The 28,000-nt window shown below is 38.3% G+C and overlaps 1 protein-coding gene across 9 annotated transcripts in view; it reads right to left on the bottom strand.

The window, feature by feature from the left end:
- Window positions 1-28,000, bottom strand: part of CDH11 (cadherin 11) — a 489,120-nt gene that overhangs the window by 32,839 nt on the left and 428,281 nt on the right. For 8 of the 9 annotated variants that reach the window (XM_039502746.1, XM_039502747.1, XM_039502749.1 and 5 more), the window contains one exon: window positions 15,219-15,349. The gene's annotated coding sequence lies outside the window, so the exon portion shown is untranslated. Of the gene's footprint in view, window positions 1-9,352; window positions 9,486-15,218; window positions 15,350-28,000 lie in introns of all 9 variants that reach the window. The other variant, XM_039502743.1, reaches the window with a different exon arrangement.

The following is a 28,000-nucleotide window of genomic DNA, read 5'->3' as shown; positions in this document are numbered from 1 at the left end:
AAGTAAGCATCCTGACTAACAGGATGTGATATTTCTTTTCAGTATCTACCTCTGATATCAGCACAGAAGGAAATTATTTTCCTCTGAATTTAGTTTAATTTGTAGTCATCCAAAGAGAGTGAAATTGCCAAGCACTGTACCCAATACAAGCAGTGAAAGAGACAAGACAACTTAGTACATTACGAAGTGAATGACACAGCAATAGGCCTGAGAGACTGATATTAAAAGGCTTGGGAAATGAAAAATGGTTGTAAACAGAGTTTTACATTTACTTGCTGCCCTAGGGAGATCTGCTTGAGATAAATGTGACACAGACTGTCTGTTTTTAAGCATAAACTCTGCAGGAAAACAACTAGCATAAGAAAGGTAGTCTTATTAAAGAACTCAGTGATTGATAGAGTCATTTGAAATAATGACTACACTCTTGGAAGAGTTTATTTTAAATAATAATTGTGTACTTGTGCATCTCAGAGTAAAGTGGAAGTCTCATCATTTACTATGTGCTCAAAATCCAATATAACCATAGCCTAGGTTCACTCTAGTTTCAGTATGGTTTGCTATTCTGTAAGTAAGTGATAATAGATGATGCCCAGTGGGGAAAATAACCAACAACTAAAGTAAGTTACTTCCAATTATATGTTGTGTTCAGGTTTTAAACTAGCTCTGAGTATTTCTTTACTAAGCGCTCATATCAACTAAAGGCAAAATGACCCCCAAATTTTACTTGCTAGCTAATTTGATTTATGCGAAATAAAACATTGAGACAGAAAGTCAGAATCGAAGGCCAGATGAAGGATAATTCTGAATGTCTTCAAAAGCTAAATATTACGAGCAGACCCATCAAGACACTCACATTATATGATTCTATAGAAGTTTTATATGATTCTACAGAAGTAATGGGCTTAAATTGCAGCAAGGGAAGCTTAGGTTGGACCTTAGGAAAAACTTCCTAACAGTCAGGGTAGTTAAACACTGGAACAAATTACCTAGGGAGGTTGTGGAATCTCTGTCATCGTAGGTGTTTAAAAACAGGTTAGACAAACACCTGTCAGATGGTCTAGACAGTCCTTCCTCTGTGGATGGGGTGACCTGTCAAGGTCCCTTCCAGTCCTACATTTCTCTGATTCTGTATGCACTTCGGGCAAACTCCTTTCCTTATTTCAACCTGCTGAAATGAATAGTTTTGAGGTACCTCCACTAGTTCATGAACTGCTAATTGAAACTGAACCAGTAGGAGTGCTGTTTGTAGCACTACCCTCTCTGAGGCCTGGTCTACACTACGGAGGGGTGGGGGTCGAACTAAGGTACGCGACTTCAGCTACGCGAATAGCGTAGCTGAAGTCGAACTACCTTAGTTCGAATTTCCTACCTGTCCAGACGCCGTGGGATCGAACTCCGCGGCTCCCCCGTCAACTCTGCCACCGCCGTTTGCGGTGGTGGAGTTCCGGAGTCGACAGGAGCGCGTTCGGAGTTCGAACTATCGCGTCTAGATTAGACGCGATAGTTCAAACTCCGAGAAGTCGAACTCTCCGCGTCGACCCGGCGGGTAAGTATGGACCTACGATTCTGCCATTAGAGGGCAGTTTTAACATTGCTGTGGGGAGTCCATTCAGACCATGGCAGTTAGAGAGTAGCTAGGGATGTGCTGAATCAGTGCTTAGCCTGCTATTCCCCAATTAGTGCCACCCACTTTGGGTCAGCTATAGGACTCCTAGTAGAGTAGAAGCCCTGGGCACCTTGCCTCCCCCGACCATCTCTCAAAGAATCTTTCTGTAGTCGGGGCTCTTGGGTTACTATGGTGGAAGCATAACTCAGTGGTGAATCTAATACAATACACAATATGATACAATATAAATGCCTTCCCATTAAAGACCAAGAGATAGCACAAACTCATAATTTTACTTGCATTTACTGTTTACCCTTATGTCTTGTCTACATGGGGGAAATTGACCAGAATAGCTATTCTAGCATAATTTTGGGAGAATAATGCCACTGTGTGAACATTCTATTCCAGAATAAAAGTGACTTTATGGAGATTTCAGTGAATTACTACGAGTCCTTGTGATTCTCAGACACGTTTGCAGGAAGGACAAAGGTGAGAGCTAAAATTCTAATGAAAGGACCTGCGGCTTTTCTCGACTTTCACTGAAAGAGTACCGGAACCCAAACTTTGATTTCAGATTATGAATAGTGATTTTATAGAAAATATTCTAAAGAAATATAATGTCAGAACAGAGGAGTATGTGAAGAGTCATCTCAGAAGTGCATGATTTAGGAATTCCTGAGCTGTAATGGTGGCTTTTCCATTGACTTGCTGGATGACCTTTTTCAAATAACTTAGTTTCTTTATGTCTCAGTTTATCTTCTTTTAGTAGTTGGACAACTGTTTTAACTTAACTCACAAAGGTACTTGTGAAATTTGAGGACCTGCGGCTTTTCTCGACTTTCACTGAAAGAGTACTGGAACCCAAACTTTGATTTCAGATTATGAATAGTGATTTTATACAAAATATTCTAAAGAAATATAATGTCAGAACAGAGGAGTATGTGAAGAGTCATCTCAGAAGTGCATGATTTAGGAATTCCTGAGCTGCAATGGTGGCTTTTCCATTGACTTGCTGGATGACCTTTTTCAAATAACTTAGTTTCTTTATGTCTCAGTTTATCTTCTTTTAGTAGTTGGACAACTGTTTTAACTTAACTCACAAAGGTACTTGTGAAATTTGTTTCTCCTCAGCTGAGGAGAAAAAGCACTACAGAATTGCCAAATATAAGGTCCTGCTTATAAGTTAATAAACACCATAAATTAAGTTTGTTCAAAAAGGTGTTTCAGGCTTTAAAGAGTATACAATGTACTCTACAGATGGTCAACTATACCAATTGGGATACAGAGAAAAACTGAGAAGGCTGTGTAAAAGAAGGAGCTTTGGGAGGGAGGATTTGGATACATTTAGAAGTATATAATCACATGGCAGACATGATGTAAAAGCTTAAATATATGGGAGATTCCCTAGACAGCTTTCACCAGGTCAGTGCAAGATGTTAGGGTTTATTCTGATTTTTACTTAATTTGTGAGCTGGAGTGTAAGTTTCTGTACTAAAAGACATAAGGACTGTCCTTAGAACTTTATGAACATGTGAGAATCAACAGTTAATTTTTCACAGAGATGAGACTGGCTATAGATGGGAGTATTTTGGGGACTTGCAGAATAGTGTCCATACAGTCAAATATTGTGCTAACTCTATGACAATATGCAAGACAAAGGAAGCCACCAATTGTTGGGGTACCCAAAGGCAAACCAAAGTAGAATGGCTTGCAACTTCAATAGAAAACAGCTACATTCCACCAAACCATTTGGACTCAAGACTGTCACTCTGGCTACATTTAGATGTGTATTGATATAGTTCTTTTAACCTGGCTTGTTCAATGTAGTCTCCACTATCACACTTCACTTCCTCAATCCTTAAAGGTCTACATTTTAGCAACATTTGCTCTGGCTGAGAAATCCTGATATGGCTCCCTTCAGAGAGTGCCTGTCCTGCTCTGACACTGACCAGAAGGACTCAGCCCACTGCCTTTTCAGTGTTCCCAGCCCTTTGGACCCTAGGTAGGCAGGAACAAAATGTGGGTCCCACTCTTGTTTCCTGGTGTGCTGCCAAAAAATTCAGTTAGGTGATAGACATGTAAATATCACAAGACAGACCAACTATCCAACCACTTGGGCCCATCAACCTGTAAATAAAATTAATATTTTTCATATGAATCACACACTTCCAAAAAAGGAAAAAATAATTAGTATGCTTTTTTCACTGGTTCTAGTCTGACCTAATACTATTTAATATATAATATAAAAGGGACACTATCATATCCCACATATCACTACTGTTTGACTACTGGTTCCTGACCAATTACAGATGATTAAATCTCTATTTGATAGAAATCTAGTCCAGACCATACCTATTTGGGGTTTTTGGTTGGCTATAGTCAGGATAATGCAAGTATTCTAGAATTTCACTGTGACTATATGAGTAACATTTAAATGCCTTCAAGCTCAAATTCCTCTTGTATAAAAGCCCCAGTTAACCAACTTGATATCTCACACTCAGAGGGGCAAGATCAGAAACTATGCAGGGGAATTTGCAACAAAAGTTCATCCAATATTTCTAGTTCTTTAAAGAGACCATCATTATTTAGAGTAATTCCTGAAGCTCAAGGTCAACTAAAGTTAGACACCTTAATGAGGTAATATTTTTGGATAAAATATTTTAGCTTTGGCCCTGATCTCAGTGAATTCAAGGGTAAATCTCCTATATCATCCAGAATCATTCCTGTATCATTGTGTTGTCAACCTGGGCCAGAATCTCATTTCACTAAAGCCCCTTTACACTGCCAAAGATGGGAAAAGGTGAATAAGACTACCTTATTAGTGGAATACTATTGGTTCTGAAATGACAGTAGGTAAATTGCCTTCCAACATATGCCAGCCTACTGTCATCAAAAGAAGGGCACTTGTGATGAAGAAGCACAAAAACAATCTAACACCTGAATGGTACATCACAACTCTTTTTCTGTCATTCCAAGTTTGAGACCAGACCAGCAAGAGGTTGTGTTATGCTTGTCCTATAATCCTGGGTACCTTGAAAATACTCTGCTGGTGTAGCTCCCTGACAGGATACAAGCATGCACTCCGTGTCTGTGTGATAAAGAGGTATGGTTCAGCGCTCTGACTCCAGAAGCCTGCTTGTTATACCACAGCCACATTCTGGTCTCCACCAGTTACTACTAGCCACGTGATTCCAACACATCCCAAAACAGTCTGCCCTAAAGTGTCCAGCCCTCTCCTGGATCACTCAGAAATAATAAGGTCCATTTGTGCCTTTAAAGAGTCAATATCCAACAGCTTACCACATTAACTGGAGTCAACAACTACTTCAATTCAAAACACAGGACTGGTTTGGTTTAAATTAAACATAAAACATGTTTATTAACCACAGCTTAAGGGATGCCAATAAAAGTAATAAACATAGAGATGATTACAAGGAAATAGAAGTGAAAACACAGATCTAAAAGTCTAAAACTTAATCTGGCAAGGTACAGTATTTGGTTAAGATGGCTCTCATCAATTATTCTTTGTCCAGTATGGCTGACTGTGTCTCAGTCAGGACTTTCCACGGAAGTATGAGGAGCATGTTTCCCTTTTCATCGTACGTAAAAGATAAAGAGGAGTCTCTCTCTGTTCCATATATTCTCAAGGAATTCCCAAAGAACCATCAAAGTTAGGAAGGCCTACTGGGGATTCAGTCTCCTGTCTCTCAGTGGCATGCAGAAGCCAAGTTACTTCTCTGTCTCTTGAGTTCAAGCTCAAGACAACCACCACTGGTTTGCTTGAAAACGTTGTTTGTGGCTAATATGTAAATCGAGGTAAACTCAAATTCCTTTGTCTAGGACAGACATGTTTATCACCTTTACCGAGGCTAGGCTGTCTTCTTTAACATGTTCTAGGAACATCATACATAGGGACTTTATAACTTCACAAATAAAGATTAACACATGCATTTTACAATGATACTAATGACTAATGTATTGTTAGTTTTTAAATTATGTCTTACAAGGCATATTTTGCACAAACATCATTGCAGTAGTGCATGGGGTCTGAACACAGAGGCTGCTTAAGATCACAACCTCCTTCCACCAAGCCTACAGTCTCTTTTTTGTGCAATCACTGTGCTGCTGGGAATCAAATGGCTAAGGAAGGGCTACAGTGTAGGCCAGTTGTGGGCCACACGCGGCCCATCTGGGTAATCTGCTGGCGGGCTGTGAGACAGTGTTTACATTGACCATCCGCAGCTCCCAGTGGCCACGGTTCGCCGTTCCCAGCCGATGGGAGCTGCGGGAAGGCAAACCTCGACCACTGGGAGCTGCGGGCAGCCGTGCCTGCAGATGGTCAATGTAAACACTCTCTCACAGCCCGCCAGTGGATTACCCTGACAGGCCACAAGTTGCCTACCACTGGTGTAGGCAGTATGAAAGGCTGGATCTTATTTACGCAGATTCTGAAACCCACTGTCTTCAGAGGGACTCCTCATAGAATTCTATTCATGAGTAACTTTATCAGAGTCTGTCTCCTCTTCCCCCCCAAAGCAATACACAGAAATATTTTAATGAAGTAACTGTTATTAAAGTGACCTACACTGCAGGTTCATGACAATGGTACATGCTAATTCTGCCATAAAGAATCTTTCTTAGGGCCCACTTCTGTAGCCCCTCAACATTTAAATGAGAGTTTAACCTGAGTAAGAAAAGGGCCACCAAAGAGCACATATGAAGATATCCTAACAGCACTGGGCATTTTCTACACATTTTTTTTAATACAATGTTAAAAGAAATGTTAATTGTTCTAGTCTCTACTGATAAGTTTCTCTATTAAAATATTTTTGTATTTCTTCTACATTTATTAAACAAGAACCCATCTTTTAAATAACCATAACTTGCTAAAGGGATATAATTGAATAAGAGAGGGACTCAGCAGCTCAAGTAAAGTCCATTGCAGGCCCCGTGAATACTGTATTGTTTTGTTTATGCTGCAAGAATGCAGCAGAGCAGCACTAACTGCTGGGCTATTGGGTGTGCAGTGATAGAGCTAACAAAGACTCTGTTGTGCTATCCTTGGAACAATTTGTGCATTGTGATTCATCAAAAGAAAGGGAGCCTCCTGGGATAGTGTTTTTCTCTCCTGTGTTTTTAGGTAGGAGAGAAAGGAGCAGTAGCCCCTGTGAAAATTAAAAAAAAACAAGAAAGTAGCAAGATTTGCAGTTAGCATCTCACCCCTGAACGTGGAAATCAACAAAAGAACAGTGTGCCCCAAATGAGATTATTTGCACAACACTAACAAACTGACAAATATAGAGATTTTTTTTTCTTGTTTCCAAGTTAATTCAGTTCTAGTAATCTTAGGTGACGCCTGTAACTATAGTAGGCAGAACTCAGAGAGAAGAGTATTTTTATTTTTATTTTTTTAGCTGGCAGTATATCTGTTTGGTTGACTATAACCCCAAACAACATATACAATTAATAAATAATACTCATAATCATAGTAAAGGTTGATCTTATCCCATTCAAACAAATCAGGTTGGCTAGGAGGCCTCTCAGTAATCCTTCTTGTTGGAGCCTGTGCGGAGTCATGGTACCAGACACAAGAGAGGAGAAGCAGAAATACATGGCTTTCCACCAGAAATCATTTGTCTCCAGTATCAGAGAGTGTGGTTACAAATGATCTCTTCTGATAATTATGTTGTCTTTGGAAGGGTGGGGGTGGCAGTGGTTCCAGCCAATACTCATGGCAGAGCCCACCAGCCATCTGCCCCACACAGAAGGCACACACCACCTCATGGATAATTTGTTAATCTCATTTAACAACCTTTTTATAGATTACACATTCCTATATTTCATTTTCAACACAAATTAGGCTCAATTTCTTGGGCCCTTCCAAAATCCAACTGCCTTCAGTAGAAGATTGTGTCCCTTAACCTAAAATGACAGTCAATATATCATAGAATCTATATTATGTGAAATTTCCTTTGAAAATGGAGTTCACAGCATTGCTGTGACAACACTCATTTATTCCTATTGAAATATATTTCTACTGCCCTGGCCAATGAGTGAGGGGATGGAACCATGACTGTGCCTATTCCCTTCCCACTTGCTCTGGGTGTTCACAGGGGATCATCCAATTAACAGTTTAGCTCTTCTTGGTTAATATATTCACTTCCAACATACATTATGTTTATTATTGTGTTTTCAAAGTTTAATGAAATATGTAATTTCTATTAGGGTAAAAGCTACATATTAGTCTTTTGTAGAAGTTCCAAAATACTACTTTTATGGACCTTTCAGGTATCTCAGACATACAGCTTTTTCTTGCAAAGGACTAGATGGACAGGCTTTGCCTAAAACCTTGGAACAAACCTTCATTTATGAGCTAGGGGAATCATTTTTATCCCACTACATGAATTCAGTGGGCTGCCACAGGCCAGTCATCATCTGTTATTGTTTCCCTGCAACCCTTGTGCTATTAATTTTTCTTTTTAATGAACTGTCCAGTCTAGTTTAGCTATGGGAACTATGATGGAGCTGCAGTATAAATGGTTTATGTCGTGCCTTTGTCAAAAACCTTTTCCCTACAGCACTAGAATATAATTGAAAAGCCGTTTCAAAATAAAATAGCTGAATGGTTGCAAATGCAGGTTGTCAAGAATCAAGTGGGAAAATCCTATTTCAGAAATGCATTCTATTAGATTTTACCAATCCCTGAAATGTATGATTTACAAATTAGTAAAACTGCAAATATCACGGGGTTTGTAAGGTCTATTAGTGTGTATTTCTGAAAGATTCCTGAATATATTTTAAAGAAGTTGTTCTTTAACTATGACTAACAATGCAATAATTGGTCTTGGTAAATGTCTCAAGTGAATTAAATGTACATGCAGTACAGTGTGTAGTGTTCTTTCTAATATGAAGCAAAGTTTCATGCTTGAGGCAGCAAATTAGCTTCTAGGATCAATTCAAGGTATTGTTTATTATCTATGAAGCCCTAAATGGCCGAGGACATGGCAGACTCTGAGAAATCATCCCTCTCTATGCCCTACCACAGCAGTTATGATTGGATGGGACATATTTCTACTGAGAGTCCCTAGGCCTGAGCTTTTGGGGACTAAGTGCAATCTTGGTGATAAGGAGGGGCTGCTCTATGCTTTAGAAATCACTTCTAGCAGTCTCTTAGATCACATGACTTCCTTCCTTTAGGACATGGTGCAAGATGCATAGCTTTCATTTCATTTTTCTTTGATCATATTTTTCTAGTTCATGGATGGCTTGGAGCAGTATTTCTTTATTATCTAGTCTTGGGTAATATTAATAGTATCAGTATATCATGCATGTGTTTCACTATATAATGACATCATTTATTTCTTGAAACTATCCATTGTGGAAATCTGAAAGGGACCATTATGGAAACATTAGTTTGCCAATAGTAAAGGCTGAAGTTAGCTTTTTCCAATAAACTATGTAATGAAATAAGTAGGCTTGGTTGAAAACTTTCCATAGAAACATTTTTGACAGAAAATTTGATTTCTGATTAAACAAGGTTTGTTTGTTTTTTATCAAAAGTGTTTGTTTTCTGTACACTTTGATTTTTTTTGTCAAAAATAAAATAAATGCCCCAAAAAAGAGTTTTCATTTTTTTTTGTCTGAAAAACAAATATTTTGACTTGGATTTGCTGCTGTGCAGCCTGATGGGCAGTAGAGTTTAGTTGCCCCATGTCCCCATTCTCCCTGAGGGGTCAGGCTCCTTACCTGGACTTCATTTCCTACGAAGCATTGTGGGTTCCCTCTTCGACTCAGCCACCGCAATGCATCATGGTAGTCCTATGCTTGCAGTGAAATAATAGGAGATGATGTCCAATCAGGGATCCCAGCCCAGAAGACACTGGGAACATGACACACACAAAACTATAACTCACAGAAGGCACTGCGGCTGCTCAGGCAGATGCTGAGATCAGTTTTGAAATGACTTGAAACAAAATGTTTAGTTTCTGGTCAACCTGACCTAAAGTTAAATATTTAATTTTTTCAACAGAAAATCTAAAAATGTGGGGCGAAATCAACGTTTCACTATGGAAAATATCAATGTAACAGAAATAACATTTTCCATCCAAAGAAAAAAATAACATTCACAGAAAAATCTCACCCAGCCCTAGTAGGAGTTAACATGATTATGAGAAACAATGTAATGTGAACATATTTTCTTCTCACCATGTTTTTTGCGGTTTTGCTTCAAATAGAAAAATTATGCTACTGATATTTTCTTTCGTAATGCTTCAAACAAGATAAATAAATTGTCCCATATCCCTTTTAGCTGTATTTCCAAAGACGTTAATTTAGCCCAAGCAACGCCTATGTCAGTGTTTGCACATTTAGATCCCAACTTGTCAAACTGTGCATGCACATTGGAATTGGCATAAACCAATTTATGCTTTTGAAAATCTGGTCAATAGGCCTTGCTCCAGCAAGACTTTTTCATATGTGTTGAACTGTAAGGGGGGAGGGGAGGAGGGCATGGATCAGCATTCATATCATACTCCCAGTCAATACCAAGCCCAGAGGATGAAATTTGATGATGAATGCTGATCATGTGCCACCTGAGGCATATTGTGCATATGCTAAGAAGCACGTGAGCAGTTCCAATGAAGTCAACTGGACTATTTGCATGACTTAAGTTACTACCGTATTTCGACTTCTAATCTAAAAAAAAACCCCTAAAAAAAACAAAATCGTCGTTAAATCGGTAAAAACAGGGCAGCAGGGCAGAGCGGGCAGCTCCTGGCGCCTGGGATTTATTCTGGGGGGGCTGCTCGCAGGGGCAGGCCAGGCAGCCCTCAGCCCCTTCTGAGCGGGCTTCGGCCGGGGCTGGGGCAGCGGCTGGCCGCCCTGTGAGCAGCCCCTCGCCACAGCTGCGGATTTAGCCGGAGCTAAAAGGCTCTGGGGGCAGCTGGGCTCCAGCCCCACGGCAGCCGGAGACTCGACCCGGCGCTGGGGGGCAAAGGCTGGGGGCCCCGGCAGCTCTGCCCAGCAGCCGCCCCCCCGGCCGGGCCGGCTCTGGCTGGCTGGGCTGGCCCAGGGGCCGCGCAGCGGCCCCCCCAGACCCGCCTGACTCCCGGCCGCGGCTGGCTAAGGCTCTGGGGCCGCGCAGCTGTGGGCAGAGCCCCCCTCCTGGGCCCGGCCGTGGCTGGGAAAACTCTGGGCTCCCCCAGTGGGTGGCCAGCCCCCCCCCCTCTGACTCCCCGCCGCGGCTGGGATTTAAAACGCTCTGGGCTCCCCCCCCTCGGAAGGGGGGAGTCGTCTTATACCGCGAGTATAGGCCAAAACCTATGTTTTAACTGTAAAATTAGGGGGTCATCTTATATGCCCAGTCGCCTTATACGCCGGAAAATACGGTAATGTCCTTCGATGTTTTATTGGATCATACCCTTAATATACAACTGAAGTCACCTAATTCTGCCTAAATGACAAGTATTTATGTAATTGAGATTTTTCTTTATATACTGAATATAGATGACTACATTTGGACAGCGTGTGTCTAAATATGTGCTGGACACATATTAACAGATATATCTTTGCCTTTGTGTTAGAGGGGTCTGTAGACTCTTACTTAAATACTCCAAACACGGCAGCTCAGAATATTGAACTAGACTCCCTAGACTTGACTCATGAGAATTCATAAAGAAAGGTTTATGAAAACTATGTAAATTACTGTTACATTAAAAAACAGAAGGGTAAACATGGGATTTTCTTGTGTGTAATGTGAAGCAGATTGTGAGAGGCACAGTGTATTATGTATGAATACATTAGGTCACATTCAAATTTGCTAACACTTATGAGAGGGTGAACAGTTTAAATATCTGGCCTTTTTATCATGTGGCACTCGTACCAAAAAGATGTGAAACTATTTCCTGACAAGATCATACGTTTGGAACCCTCTGTTTTTTTCATGCCACAGTCTACAGATTACAATACATATGAGCACTAAAAAGATGTATATGTGACCTGCCTGCTTTATATTAGAACAGTGAATTCATAAATATAGTGGGGGTACTGAATTTTTTTCTATCAGTGTGAGAGATACTATTGGTTTTACCAATATTCTCCATTTGGGGCATGAAAGAATCCCAGTGAATTCAGTGAGCACAGGTTAGGGCCTTTAATTTCAGGAAATTATTCTCAAACTAATTTAGTCTTCCCTTCAAAAGGAAAGGAACATTTCAAGTGTGTCCACTGCCCTCTCCCTTTGAAATGTGAGTGCATAATTCCAATTAATGACATGCAAAAATGAACAGGAAAATCTATAGCCAATAGAACCAAACCAAGCAACACCGATGGCAACTAGTCAGGACTCTGGAAGATGCATCTGAATTACACACAGATTTACATAACCACAAGATACGTGCATAGCCATAATGAATGTGGCACAGAAGACCCTACAGTTTCTCAATATGTGCAGAGGAGTCCACGATACTGGAAAAATACTCCAGTGTCACGTATGATGGCTTTAGGGCAGCTTTCTGATGGAAGGCTGACACAAAACTGCCCTAAGAAATTATAGAATTTGGTACAAGATATAGACATACAGTAGAATCCCATTTATCCAACACTCCATTATCTGGCTCTGTGTATTAACCGAAGAACCAGTGTACCCAGGTCCAAAAGCAGGTGATCTCGCCTGTGGCCACTACACAGCGTTGCAGCATCACACTTTCCCATTCTCTGGACTATCTGAATTTTTGATTATCCAATCTGTTCCCGGTCCCATTTAGATTGGATAAGTGGGATTCCGTAGTATTTAAAATGATGACATAAACATAATGAGACCCCCCAACCTCACAATGGAGTTGTGAAGATTCATTAGTTCATTTTTGTATGGTGTTTGGAATATGCTGCTCCCTGGGCAGCTCTTACCACTACCTGGCTCTGGCTTCTGGTCTGTCTAGGGGGCTGGGGCTCACGGGGAAGAGGAGGAGCAGGGCCATGGAAGGGGCAGGATCCTGCATGTGTCCCGATTTTGCATTTGTAAAAGGTGGTCACCCTAATTGATTTGCAGAGCAGAAGAGGAAAGCCAGTCCCCAGGCAGAGTGGGCCAGGTCTGCATTATGTGACTACACTGATTACAGCTCCAGTTTGCTGCTTTGTTTCAATAATCATAATTGTACATGCATATTTTACCTTGGTTACTGTTAATGATTTAGATCAGTGTTTCCCAAACTGGGGTCACCGCTTGAACAGGGAAAGCCCCTGGCGGGCCAGGCCGGTTTGTTTACCTGCCGCGTTCGCAGGTCCAGCTGATCACGGCTCCCACTGGCCACGTTTTGTTGCTTCAGGCCAATGGGAACTGCTGGAAGCTGCATGGGCCGGGGGACGTACTGGCTGCCGCATCCATTGGCCTGCAGCGGCGAATGGCGGCCACTGTGAGCTGCGATCAGCCAAACCTGCGAACGCGGCAGATAAACAAACTGGCCCGGCCCACCAGGGGCTTTCCCTGCACAAGCGGCATCCCAAGTTTGGGAAACACTGATTTAGATACTGCATTTCTGAATAGACGCAGCAGGTGTGAAATTATTTAAGAAAAAAATCCTCCAAAATGAAACAGAGAATTTAAGAACTATCTGGACACATGGGTTTACATGACAATCAACAAAAGCTGTGTTTGTTCATTCTCTTTGCAGCTCCCTTTACAGAGAGACAATGCAAAGACCTTACAGTGGACATCCTAAAATCACGGTGCAGGAAGTCTTTCATAAATGATTACATCTCTAACTTCCCCTAACTCTGAAATGGAAAAGCACTTAGCGAAACCAATGGGGCAGCTTTCAGTGTAAGATATTGCTTAATTTGAGTTAATTTAGATTTGGGCCCCACATTAGCAGTTCTAAGTTTCATCTTTACTTTTCCCAAGCACACGTGGCTGGCGTTTTGTCCCCATCCAAGACTGTTATTAAAATAAAATCTGCTTGTGAGTGTAGCTCTGAGCCAAGAATGAAAAGAGCAGGAGTAGGCCTAGACTAGTCTAAGAAGCCAGAAATGAGAAGTGGTGCCAAACTGAAAAGAAAGCAGATTAGGCTTTATTCAGAACCTTAGTGATGTGAACACTAAAGTTAAGCTACTGGCATAAATGTGCATAGAGAGCCCAATCTGCCTTCCCACTAAATCAGTGGCCTACCTCCCACTGATGAGCAGGGGAGAAGATTCGGGCCCGTAATTAAGACAAGGTTGGGGGTTTTGTTTGTTTGGTGGTGGTGGTTTTTGCATGCATGCAAATCATGCAGCCCTTACTCAGGCTAAACTCTAACTTCACTGGGAATTTTGCCTGACTAAGTACTGAGTCTGGATGGCAACATTTGGCCATTGAGTTTTAATGAATAAGAAAATAAGAAGTGCGTTAGACAAATATATAGAATAGCTTCTTCCTAGTTTGAAGGTGAAGAGTCCTATAAATTTCCTAAAGAAATTAAGTGGAGTGGTGTCAGTTTAACAGTTGAAACCATTCTATTGCAACTTCATACTAATTGCTGCAGTCTACACCTTAATGACTCAGCAAATGTTGGACATGCACATCCATGTAGCTGTTCATAAGGATATTGTAGTGTTTTGCCCATTTGGCTGCCAGAAATTAGATCATCATCATTCAAGGACATTTCCACAGAAATGAAGTATCTGTCAAGCAGGACTTCAGTGTACTGAATATAAAAATATGTAAATTAATCAGATAGCTTCAGAGTTTTAATGTCAAAGTCTTGTAGACTTTTTATAAACATCACAATTCAAAAGGGATCTTACATCTGATGCTGCTATAAATGGCACTACTTATCTGTTATTTATTACAGATTTGATAATTGATCCATTATAGAAGATAATGGATATTTCTGTCTAAGAATTCTCACCTCTGAGGAATCCCTTGTTTCATTGGTAGATCAGAAAAGCACAAAATGTGAGAGGTTAAAGGCTGATAATAAAATTACGGAGGAAGAATAATAGAACAATTTTTTGAAGTCTGAGGTTTACCCCTATCACCCTGTCTCCACATTTTCAGCAGCATTTTTCAGTTAAGCCTCACAGTGAACAACAAAACCTTTTGCAGCACACGTATGAATGGCTGTTTCAAGATTAGTGACATTACATGAAATGGTACAGGTGAAAAATAAATACAAAAGTTGCTCATCCATGCAGACTTAGAAAAACAGCAACACAGAGCCTATTTTTGGATTAATGTAATATGGTTACTCTCATTGTTTTGGAAAATTCCTGACTACAGCTTACCATCACTCCAACTGTTTCAGTGCTAAATTCGTTTGTGTGTGTCCTTAAGAAGAGCTATGATGTTATAAACGTAAATGAGCATGATCCGAATAGTGCAGCTTGTCAAACAGTGTGTTACAGGATAATCACAGGAAGATGCTCAGTGTCCTAAAGCACCGGCTCTCTGAGTGGCACTGAAGACCAGTGGACCCACCCTATGAAAACTTTGAGAAAATCTGGGAACAAATTGGCTTAAACAAGAGGTTACTAATTGTTGACTAAATGCTACAGTGTATCTATGGAGCAACAAAAAGAGAGCAACATATACCTAAATTGTCAATTATAAGCTCATGAAGTCAGACGTCTTACTCACCTTCACCCACTGGAAACTTGTTGCCAATTTATGTAACATATTCCACCCATTTGAATGGCCACTTAATGAGTCTGTGTTGACAATGCAGATTAAAGTTTTGTGCTGCCACGTATCCGATATTTCAGCTCTTGCTGCAAAGAATGAAAAGTTCATTTGAAATCAAATGCAACATTACAGTCACAATAACAGGGGGAAAACAAACAAGCAAACAACAAACGCTAACTTTATGTTACCCCAACAGCTCAATGGGATTTTGGAGACAGAAGAATATCTATAGGCCGGGATAGAATTTACAAGTAACTTTTACCCATATAGACCTATTATTGGAAGAATGTTCCCATAATTAAAGTGCTGGAGGCCATGTCAATATCCCTTCACATCTTTCTCTCTAGCTCCTAGACAAATATAATCTCATGAAAGAAAATATACTCTGGGAACATTATCCAGAGCGAGACACTTGTATGGGGGAAAAAACAACAACCCAGCTACAGTCACATGTCAGGTATCATCAGCCAACAAGATGTGCTTCCAGCATTTCTAAGTGCTCTAAGGCATATTACAAATCAGATAGTTTAGAATTGTGACAGAATAAGGAAAAGGGGAAACTGTCTCTAGAGTAGTAGAACTATATGTCCATGATAAGAGTTACAGTTGTATTGGGAATGTGAAAATTGGCAGAGGGTGGCTCTCCTGTTTTGCAGGTTTATGGAGCACATCTTTCCTTGGGTCGGTGGTCCTGGGAGGTTCCTTCATACAACAAGAAAATTAACTTTATTTTCAGGCCTATAAACCACATTATTTTATAATGTGTACATTGCAAAATGTGTATTTTGTTTCTATTAAATTTCCAAGCCTACAGGTTATCTTCTTGTTTCTGCTATATACTTAGGCTTGTCAGAATTCCACTTTTTTAAAATAAATTTGACAGAATATTTTGATGTTTATTTTTAAGCATTTTTTTCTATTTTTATTTATTTAAATTTTCACAGTTGAAGGAAATTATGGGATGGAAATTATGGGATGGTCAGACCTTAATTATGTAATGACAGCAGACATTGAGATTCAAAAAGTTTTATAACTTAAAACACAAATTATGAATATCACGTCAAAATATATAAATATCCTTAAATCAAACTAAGTTCTCAAGCTGCATTCTTCCTTCTTTGTCTATCTTTATATTCTGATTATTATTGAAGGAAAAAGTATTTTGCTGGTTTATGTGTGTGTACTTTGAAATTGACATTTTCCAAAATTTAGCTATAAAAAATTAATCCTTCCAAGCCTATACACATACATACACACACACACACACACACACATACATAGATGGAAGCATAGCCTGGTATTTAAAATCAGTTATTTTCAGCTACTTCCCTTCCTACTTTACAGTTTACATTTATAAGGAACAAGTAATCACAAAGTGAAGGAAGGCACGAGTATTCCTGTTCTAACACTTAATAACTAAATAGGGGCAATAAAAGTAGCTGGGAATTAAAAACCAAAACCAAACCCAGAGTTTACAGACCTAAGCCATTCTAAAGGTGCTATAAAAATTTATTCACTACAGACACATACAGTCTCAGGCACCTAAAACAGCTCCTCAGGGTTTTTAGTTGAATAATTGAAGGATTCCACAATGTTCGCCCTTTTTTTTCTCCTCTTGGAAGGCGATGCATCAGCCTTCTCCTAAGGGCACTCATCACACACAGTTTTTTCCTAACATTTCTTCTACTCCTTGGAGAGTTAAAATGCACCTCCTGAACTCAGTGAGCACAGCTTATGGTGTCCGTCTCTAAACTCAGAGGTTTCACCCATTTGTTCTAAAGTCCAATGCACAATTGGACTGGACTTTTGGGCCCAATTATCCTGGTTTCAATAAATAGAATTAAAATTGGGATTTGTGTTCCTGACATATATCTGTAGGTCACCTTTCGAGCAGCCAGCTGGAACTGCCTTGCATTGTGGTGTTTATGTTGAAGGAGACACAATTTAATATTAAATGCAGTAATTGTTATGGTCCTTAATTTGCATGCACTCTGGAAAATTTCTCAGATTAGGCCCCATATCTTTCACCTACATCAAATGATGAAACTAACCAAGATGATGGAGGATGATTACATTAGTTTACAATGGAAAGCTACTCGTCCAAGAAATATTTCAATGTCCCTCAACAGAATCTGCCCTCAACAGAATATGAATGCTGCCTTTTTATCCAGCAAGCACCTACAGTCTGATTCAGCAGTATTCTAGATATTTATGGCTGTGTGTATACACCTGTTGACTGATATCTGCAGTATGCTACTTACCATCTGGCTGGAACATGAGAGAATAGCAGAGGTATCTTCCTCAAGTTTTCAATAAAATACAATAAAATTCTAAACCTGTTTTGAATTTTTTTAAATATCTTGTTTACCTCTTTCAGTAAAATTTACATTAAAATTATCGAAGCCTCATAATAGCACTTTACAATTATTAATTTTTAAACTAGTACTAAAGTAGGGCTCCATCCTTCAAAGGAATCCAACCAAGGCTTCCTTACGCTCATGTAGAATCCCAGTGAAGTCAGTGGGACTCCACACAAATATCAATGTCCAACCACACAGACAGGTTGGTTGCATCATCATCATCATCATGTTCCTATTACGCTAGGGCCTTAAACAGGAGTTAGATAAAACACCCACATTACAGAGAATGAACACATGATTATTACTCCATTACCCAGTGACTATTACTAAGAGATGATCAAAGGGTGCTGCATCTTATATTCTCAAAGTTTCTGTTATGCAGTTGGTAATAATTATTAAGTATTTCAGTGTGAGATAATAACTCTGTTATACCAGTGCACGCTGACTGTAATAAATGGGATAGCACAGATATAATGTGGGGAGTAGAATGACCCTGTGTGTCCCCAGCAAGCTGAATTACTCATTAGAAAACTAAGTTCCCATTTCTACAAGAATACAATTTTCTGCTTCTATGGTTCAAACCTTTTCTTTCCTTGTCTTTACAGACTTCAGTTTGCTAAATATTTAAATAATAAAATAAGTGTAATATAATTGTGATCAGGGGTGGCTCTAGACATTTCGCCACCCCAAGCACGGCGGCATGCTGCGGGGGGCACTCTGCCGGTCGCCGGTAAGAGTTTTGCCAATATTGTACTTGAATGAGTATTTCAAATATAGTGCATGATTTGATTATTAAAGTAGCCTATGAGCTGCTGACCATTCAGAGTTAAGGGCTCTCTGCATCTCCAGGGAAGTGTTCAACGCTTTGCGGAGCTGGCAGACTTGCATGGGCTCTGCAAAGCGTTGAACACTTCCCTGGAGATGCAGAGAGCCCTTAACTCTGAATGGTCAGCAGCTCATAGGATCAGGCCCTAAGTATGCTATACTTTTCAAAAGATGTTGCCAGATAGAGCTACCAATGGATAATAAACATAGCTATTTGGATTCATGGCTAGGTGGTGATAGGAGATTATACTGAGGCTCATGCTTCTGATACCCACCAGATACTTTAACAGCCCCTTAGGCTGCTACCAATGAACACTCCTAGGAAGTCAGACTAGATTGCATTCTATCTTCATTATCCAAGTACCCAAAAATTAAATGAAAACTTTTAGGAAAATTATTACAAAATACTCTATAATGTGTGTTAATATGATTACAATATAAATATCAGAGCTGGGTAAATAATGCAAAAACACTATGAATATTCATTGGGATTTTAAAATAAATTTCCTTCAGCTATGTTTGCATTCTCCTTTTGTGTGTGCTTTCCGACCACAGTAGAGCAATCAAATTTTACTGGCAAAAAAACGTTAGAGCTAATTTAAGTTGCATGCACGTGTTCATGGATAACAAATTTTGCACTCGCATAAATATTCACACCAGAAATGCTTCTCATTAATCCCATCAGAGAACAGAAATAAAAACATGCAACTCATCTGGCCAATCACAACTTTGGTAACCAACTCAACTTACAGTTTCAGATATTTATGATCAATCTATAGATTTAAAAAATTGGAAAACATGTTCACCAACTAAATTCAAATTATGAATAAGTCCTAGGAAAGCACAATCTGCTCATGGATATTTTGCAAACAGAATAAGTTAAATTAATTAATTAATTATTGTAAAAATATTCACTAAAGCTCTAAATAATTATATGATAGAAAACAAATGGAAGCTATGGATGATGCTATATAGTGAGCAATCATTCAATAACTAATATGCTAAAAGCTTGATTCATGAAAATGCATTATGTAGACAAGCTGTTTATTGTGAAGTACATATCACACTGTTTAAATACATGGGTTTTTTTACAAATAAACTTCTTGTCTTTGCATTTGTGTTTAAATTACACAAAAATGAAGCACAGAAAAGGAATAACATTGGAAAGGGACTAAATTATTCCATTTTGATAACTTGCTAATATGGCTCAAAATGTACACGGCTGCCTTTATAGGACCAAAGCAGTGCCCAGGTAAGGTTATCTTGCATTTTGGAAGATCTGTATCCATGGAGTTGGAAGTGCATGGGTTTCAGTCTCGGCACACAGTTACACACCTGCATGTCATCAATTTTTAAAACCTAGTTTTTATTTTATATGGGGTGAATAGAGTTGGGATTCAAAACCCTCCTATATACAAGGTAGTTTAACTGTCAAACAAGAGCTCCATTACCAGTAACACAGCATTTATGCAGGGTACATGGGTTTCAAATCAATATTTCTTACTAATACCGATCATTCTGTGTAGCAAATAGCAAGTAAATCTGCATTTTCACCTCAGGGAAGGAATGAGAAACACTATGATCAATGTTTTTCATGACAAAATGATGGAAAGCAACTGTACAGTTCTCATCTAGAATATCAGTATAAAAAGCACAGAGCATAGCTTATTTTAGTAATCTTTATATGTATGCAACAGGCATTACCTATATTTCTTGATATATTTGTATTTGTTATTTTTTCCATTGTAAACATTTTTGCTACATTGCTACATTGTTTTCCAACAGAATATTCAAGATCTGCAGTTTATAGGAAAAATCAAACAAAAAAAACCAAAACCAACCACCCCAAATAAATAAAGAAAAAGGCCCACTAATGCATTGGAAAAAAACTGCTGTATTTACAGAATATTGTGTTCAAAGTCCAATTATAATTACAAGAAAACTGCAATAAACAACCAATAAACAGTTCTTGTTCTTCAAATGGATTTGACATATTGGCACTTTAAATAAAACTCCTAACAAGATTATTTTATTTTTTGTAAAGTAAGCCATGTCTTAACAGTTGGGTTATACAAAGTGACAACCCTAGAAATTTTGAAAGTGTTGCTGGTTAGATGCAAAAATCCATTGTCACTATGGTAATTACTTCACAATGCCTGATGTTAAATGGGCAGTCCTGTGGCCCAAGAAGCAGCTGAATCCTGCATTGTCCTTGCATGATAAAAAGATTAGAGAGTCTGAAAAGCAGAGGAACGGAATCTCACAGCTTCTTAGATTTTGCACTGAAAGGGCCATTGTAACATCATCATAAATCCTGGGTTCCCTAGGCACTTGACAACTAAAGCAGTGGACAATAGAATTCTTGTGTTGAACAAAACACTCCTTGTCTGCCAAAGGGTTTATCTGCTTCATTTACAAATGTCTTTCATTGTACCAAAATAATTCCCTATTAGAAACACTATTAGGAGCAGAACTAAATAAATATTCACAGCTTTGGTAAGTTTTCAGAAATGAATAAACCAATACAATCAAGTTGCATGCAAAATATGAATCTTTTAAAAAAAAACCAACAACCTCTTTTGCTCCTTTCTGTGAGTCCTTCTCCTTACTGTATCTATGTATCCATTCATGCACCCTAGCTATCTTTTACTACAAGGAAAATGCCTATCACATACCACATTTACTAACAGAAGAGAAAAATATTGGTGAACTGGAAGGATTTCAAAGGAGAGTAGCAACTGTGATCAAGGTGCTATACGGACTGATTTCCACAGAAGGATTTTGAAAGCTAGGCACTTATGGCTTTGCTAAGAGATGATACCAACAGCTTAGCAATTAACAAAATCATAAGCGTATGTAAATGTTTGAGGGTTTATAAGACAGACAGAGAAAACTATTTATGATGCTAAAAGGGGGTGAGGATTAAATTAAGAAAGGGAAAATATAGAGTAAATATCAGAAAAAAAATGTCCTGGTAGTGATGGATACCAATCTGTGACCAAGTCTCTCAAATGAAATGGTGCTAACCAGTTTCTTACTATATTTAAAATTAATCTGGTCAAAATAGTAGAATATTTAGAGTAGAAATGAGTAAATAAATAAAACAAAATAAATTATACAAAAATATTAATTTGCATTTTAAAAAAAAATGCTTCTGCGATAGTTGCACCTCTTCTGTGTTTGGTATCTGCAAATATTTAATTAATGAAGTTTTACTAGCAAAATGCTCAGGGAAAGAGAATTTCTAATATGCATAAATGATTCATGATGAAAAAGTTTTAAAAAATATTGATCACATAAAATCAGTTATTGAATGCATTCAAGGAAATCACAATAGTCCATGAGAGTAAATTCAAAGGCAAAAGAGGTTAACATTTCTTGAACAAATTATTTGTCTGGATATTCTGTCTAGCTGCTATTAGTTTATAAAAATACAACAACTATTTCCAGATGCTCACCCAGAATGTTAAAGATAGCATGTTTAAAAAAGTGACCAGAATAAAGTACTTGACTTGCACACTCTGCTTAGACGGTAAGCTTAGACGGTTTAACAGAATATCTTATAAATTCTGAACATAACAATGATTTAAACTCGCAGCCCCTGTAGAAAGGTCATAAGATTGGGAATTGGAATATCTATGTGTGTGTGTGTGTAATTTATTTAATGTAGAATACCCGTACACAAATGCAATATGAGAAACTCTGAATGTAATATATATATTTTAATAGTAGAAAAAAGTGAAACACATCCTTAACCTCAGAGTCACTTCTAAAACTGAGCAAAAATATGCCATGTAACATTTCACCTATAAAAATATACATGATGAACAAAAGCATACTGTAGCTCTGATTTATGTTACTGGCTGCTGAAATACACCAAATCTAAACCCAGATTTTTATGAACATCTAAGATGGTACAATGTAAAAATAAAGGAATTGTATACACATGTCAGAAATGTATATCCTACAGATAACTTCATCTATGAAATTATGTTAATCTTAACATCAGGTAAGTGAAGTGCAACATAACACAGAAAAATAAATATGGTAAAGTACCTACTCAGGTTTTTATGCCACAAACTATGTAAAATTATCTGGAGCAAAAAAGCCAAGAAATCAAGTAACAAAACTATTCTCTAAAAATAACAGGCTTCTCAAGAAGTAACCAGATGTCATCAGGAAATCAAAGCGCAAATAGATTGCCAAAAGAATGAAAAATAAAGTATTTGCAGAATTTCATGTGCACACAATATAATGCACACAAATATTGCAATTAACACAAATGTGTACACAGTCTCGGTGCCTGTATGTGCCTATCTAATTCTGAAAATCCAGACTTCATTATAAAAATAAATAAGATAAAATTAAATACCCAGATTATAACTAGTTCATATTTACTATACAAATATGAATTAGTCAATTATATAGAAATACAAAATTAACAACAAGGTGGCTCAGTGGGTTAATGAACAAATGGAAATATATTGGGTGGTTTCATCCTAGTCCCTGGTGCACACACCTTGAGATCACAAACCCACAGCACAATTTGACAGTTGGTAGTCTCTACCTCTGAGCTGCCTCTGACTAAAACAAAAAAGGTGCTTCTGACCAAAACAGAGGTAATATAATCATCCGTAGCATCTGACCACACTGTCCCCAGTATTATCAAGTGACAATAGTCCAACACTTTTATTGGTATTAAGGGCCTAATCCTGCAATGTGCTAAGTACTTTGTGTGTGTCCAGTGAGAAATGAGGGTGCATAGCATCTCCCAAGAAATGCTCCTTGCAAGGGGAAATATAATCTTTTAAAATGTTACAATACAAAATCAAAATAATACACAAGAAAGGACAAAATCTAAGAAAGACAACCAGGTAATCATCCCATCCCTGCCTTGAAGATAACTGTTTCTATATGATGCCACACATTTATACAATACCTAATATTTTGATGAAACAGAGAATACATTACATGTAAGGACAGAATGCAGACAGCAGCATAAATCATACCCACAAACACAAAGCACTTAACAAAACAAATAATAGGGCAAACACTGAACAAAAGAGGAATAAATATCACAAAGGAAAAGAAAATAATTATATGACACTTAAAGGAAGATTTCTGTATACATATCCTCTCCTCCCATCCAGCCTAATAAAACAACTACACCACCTGAACAATGACAATTAACAATACAGCATAAATATAAAATAGTTCCTAGAAGTGGAGACTTTGTTTGTTCTCCAACAGCTTAAATGGGAGTTGGGAGTAAAGAGAAAGATCAACACCAGGAAAAAGTAAAAGCTCCACATTTGTTTTTGTTTTTTGCACTGAAAAATAATTTTTGCTCCAAATCCCAGCCGTATACAAATTCATTAGTCAAGTATCAGAGGGGTAGCTGTGTTAGTCTGGATCTGTAAAAAGCAACAAAGAGTTCTGTGGCACCTTATAGACTAACAGACATATTGGAGCATAAGCTTTTGTGGGTGAATTCCCACTTAGTCAGATGCATTAGTGGAAATTTCCAGAGGCAGGTATAAATATGCAGTCCAGAATCAGTCTAGAGATAACGAGGTTAGTTCAATCAGGGAGGATGAGGCCCTCTTCTAGCAGTTAAGGTGTGAACACCAAGGGAGGAGAAACTGCTTTTGTAGTTGACTAGCCATTCACAGTCTTTGTTTAATCCTGAGCTGCTGGTGTCAAATTTGCAAATGAACTGAAGTTCAGCAGTTTCTCTTTGAAGTCTGGTCCTGAAGTTTTTTTGATGTAGGATGGCTACCTTCAAATCTGCTATTGTGTGGCCAGGAAGGTTGAAGTGTTCTCCTACAGGTTTTTGTATATTGCCATTCCTAATATCTGACTTGTGTCCATTTATCCTTTTACATAGGCCATTGAGAATGAAGTCTCTGTTAATTAAACCTGTGCTGCTCCAGCCTAATCCTGTTCAGGTATCAAGAATGAAAGTGGATTCAGAGATTTCATTATTGTTCTTCTTTACAAGGGATAACAGAGCCAAAAGAACATAACATCCAAAGCAAAAATACGGGCAACCCCAAGTTATGTAAATCAGGTACATGCACTTTAATTAACTTGTAAATACAACTACAGAGGGCCTAGAAACAACAGCCCTGCATTGGGAGTTCAGGACCCTGGCCAAGAGGGACAGCTGGGGACACTGTCCTGGGACTAGGCTTAAGGGGGGTCCAGACCCCATCAACTCTTCCCCCCACCATGAGATGGCTGAGTGGAGCGCCTGGGCACCACAGTAAGAGGAAGTGGACCAGAACATAGGCCAAGGGAACAGAAACAAGAGAGGGAGGGGAATAGACAAGAAGAAGGAGGGGTGAGAAATGGAAAGCAGAAGATTAAAAAAAGAGGGAGCAAATTGGGAGGGGGGAGACCAAAGGACAATGCAGCCATAATCTGGCTGCTTTAACTCATGGTATAGGGAAAACTGTTTGCAGTTCATAGCAATGAAAATTAAGTTAATTGAGAAATGAATGAGAAAAATACATGATTGAAATTACAAATTGGATAGTGTATTAGGTACATTTTCAGAGAGGGCTATAGTAGACTATGACTGGTTTTTACAATACCAATACTTAGTATGTACTGAAGGTCAAATCCTCTGCACGGTTCAAAGTAAATGGGAATAAGCCAGGGTAGTTCCATAGGGCCCAGCAGGGGACAAAACAGCTGCACAACAAAAGAATCCTCCTCAGATCACAGCTCTGGTGTACAGAGATTGTGCCCCCCGTGCCAGCTATTCACAACTTTCCCATTGCAGCAGGACTTCATCTGTTCACCTCTCTTCTGGGTCATGTGGGCACATGGGCAGGCTATAGGCCTTTGAGAATGAAGTCTCTGTTAATTAAACCTGTGCTGCTCCAGCCTAATCCTGTTCAAGTATCAAGGATGAAAGTGGGTTCAGAGATTTCAGGCTCTGTCATATTAAATATCATAGATCAAATTTATTTCCATAAATCCAACCTCTCTGAGTTTTTTCTAAAAACTAAATTTTTGTGGATATAGCAGATGTAATTCTCTGCATTCTGAAAGATTTTAAGTGTATGCACTAAAACCCAGCTTTTCTATATGGAATTTTCTACTAGACTAACTGAAAAAAGTCCTCAAATCACCAGGGGCAAACCTCTCGTATATTTTCCCATCACGTAAATAAAATTGATATAAAATATACAAAACACACACAACTGATTATCATCATTACACAATGGCACTCTCAACCCAGGGAACCCTTTCCCTACTGAGTCACACTTAACCCAGGTTCTCCAATGGTAGAAGCCATACACTACCAGGACGAGATCCTAATCCCAATGAAGTCATACTGTAGTTTTGCTGTTGACTTCAATGAAGCCAGGATTTCATGCTCAGTTTCCATAAAACAGTCAGAGCTTCTGACACATCTCCCCCAAAATCGACCATCTACCTACATTAAAGCATACATTTTAGCATCAAATTTCAGCACTGTTACTTATTTTGTTTCTTCACTCTTCTAATCTCTGTCCTTTCTTCCTTTCCTTACACTGTATATCTAAGGGCCTGATCTGCTCCCATTGTGCTCAATGGCAGAAATCCCACAGAAATAAACTTCAACAGACCTTTCAAAAACAAATATTTATATAATGTCCCATAAAATCATCCTGCTGGTCCAGGTCTGGTAGAGACACTCAGGAAAGTATAAGTCTGGGACATTCGACATACCAGAAAGGACCTTTAGCTCAGAATTGGTCCAAGGTGCGCAAAGAAATGGGGTTCTTTTGTCTAAGGTACTTTTAAAAATCTTTACAGATGTCTGATGTTTCTGAATTCGTATATGCCCGATTCAACTAACTGAACATCTATATAATCACAGAAAGATACATGATTCATTCAGGAGCTTATTGCAAACCAAGTGACTCTTCATAAATTTTAAAGAATCTTTTTTATAGTTTAAATTAAACTTATTTCTGTGTTTATCATGTCCACACAATAGTATATTTGGCATTTATTTGCATAGTAATCTTATTTTTAGGCTTCTTTCTCTCTCCTCTTTTCCTCCACCTCAATTTCTCTCTGTGTGTTCTCAACAGGGGAAAGTTGGCTCCCCAACTCAGAAGTGAGGAGGTGATGCAATATATATCTTGTTGATATATAAATTAATAAAACTCTAGAGGTGGGAAAGAGAATATTATTGATCCTAGCAATAATCTCCTTTAAAATCTATGTTTCTTATTACAAAATTGAACAATGTTGATTGGCTGATAATCTGAAATCATTCTTAACACTATAACACATTAGGGTTGCTATTTTCAGGACTAAAATTAAAGATATGGCACTATATCAATGGATAAGTACAGTATTTTGAACTATGTGCAAGCAGTACAGTTATAGTTATATATAGTTTTCAACTATATAAGAGTTTTCAACTATATAAGAGTGTGCAATTTTCTCCAGAATTAATACAGCACCCAACTTTTCAGGAATGTTACAGTGGGGTAATATGATTTTCCATCTCTATCAGTGGAAGATATTTTCTCCTGGACATTACAATATACTTATATTTCTTATGAGCAGTTATTTCCCTAATATTTCATAACATGCCTACCTATCTAGTCTTGAGAGCTAAGGCATAAATAATAATAATAATATACATTTGAGTTGCACAATGTAATTAAATGCTAATAACACTGAATTTCTCAGCTAAAATTAATCAAAATCTCTACTATATTAATATTTAACATTTGTCTGCTGGCCATTATGTCTCCAAATACCACTGAGACTTTAATTTTCTATGCTACAATTACTATAAGCTATGAGTAAGTGTATTATGAGATTTGTTCAAAACAATGGTGGTGAAGTAGAAATATATATAATCAAATAATAACATAGCAAGCACCTGGTATATACAAGGAGTCAACTGTTCATTACACATTTAAGCCAGCTGTGCATTACACACTTAAGCAAACTCTTGCTGAAGGTAATTGGAGTTTTGCCTAAGTAAGAAATATATCAACCCTAAATAAATATATTAATTTTAATAGGTATCCCTGTAACAGGCCACTAACCTCAAGACAACTATGAACTTATTGTGCAAAGGTAGATGATAAAAAAAATGTAGCATTTCAGAAACTTAAGTGAGAGAAATTGGACAGTCTGAAGTTGAGTCCTCATCTGTGCTGGCAGTGGGACTATCTTTTAAACCTTCTAATTGCATATCCCCAGAATGTTCTCTAAATACCCACCATACTTGGGCTACAACAAAGAAAGTCTGTTAAAATGACAGCCTGGATAGCTGTGTAACTTGAAGAACAGTACCTGGGGACAAGCCTATGGCTAATAATAAGTTAAGATAAGATCAAACTAATAAAAAGATCCCTTTTGGCAGCTGCCCAGCAAACTGTCTCCCCAATGAGAGCAGGAAAATATCTATTTGTAAGAAAGCTGAAATAAAAATAAAAGTTGGATGCAATCCATACATTAGTATTTTTTCCTCCTGTTTAAAATGTAATTGGCATACAGATGGGAGAATATTCTGCCTTAGAACTCTTGTGT

Source organism: Mauremys reevesii, linkage group 16 (genome assembly GCF_016161935.1).
Source record: "Mauremys reevesii isolate NIE-2019 linkage group 16, ASM1616193v1, whole genome shotgun sequence".
Lineage (NCBI taxonomy): Eukaryota > Metazoa > Chordata > Testudines > Geoemydidae > Mauremys > Mauremys reevesii.
This window is presented reverse-complemented; position numbering and strand designations above follow the sequence as displayed.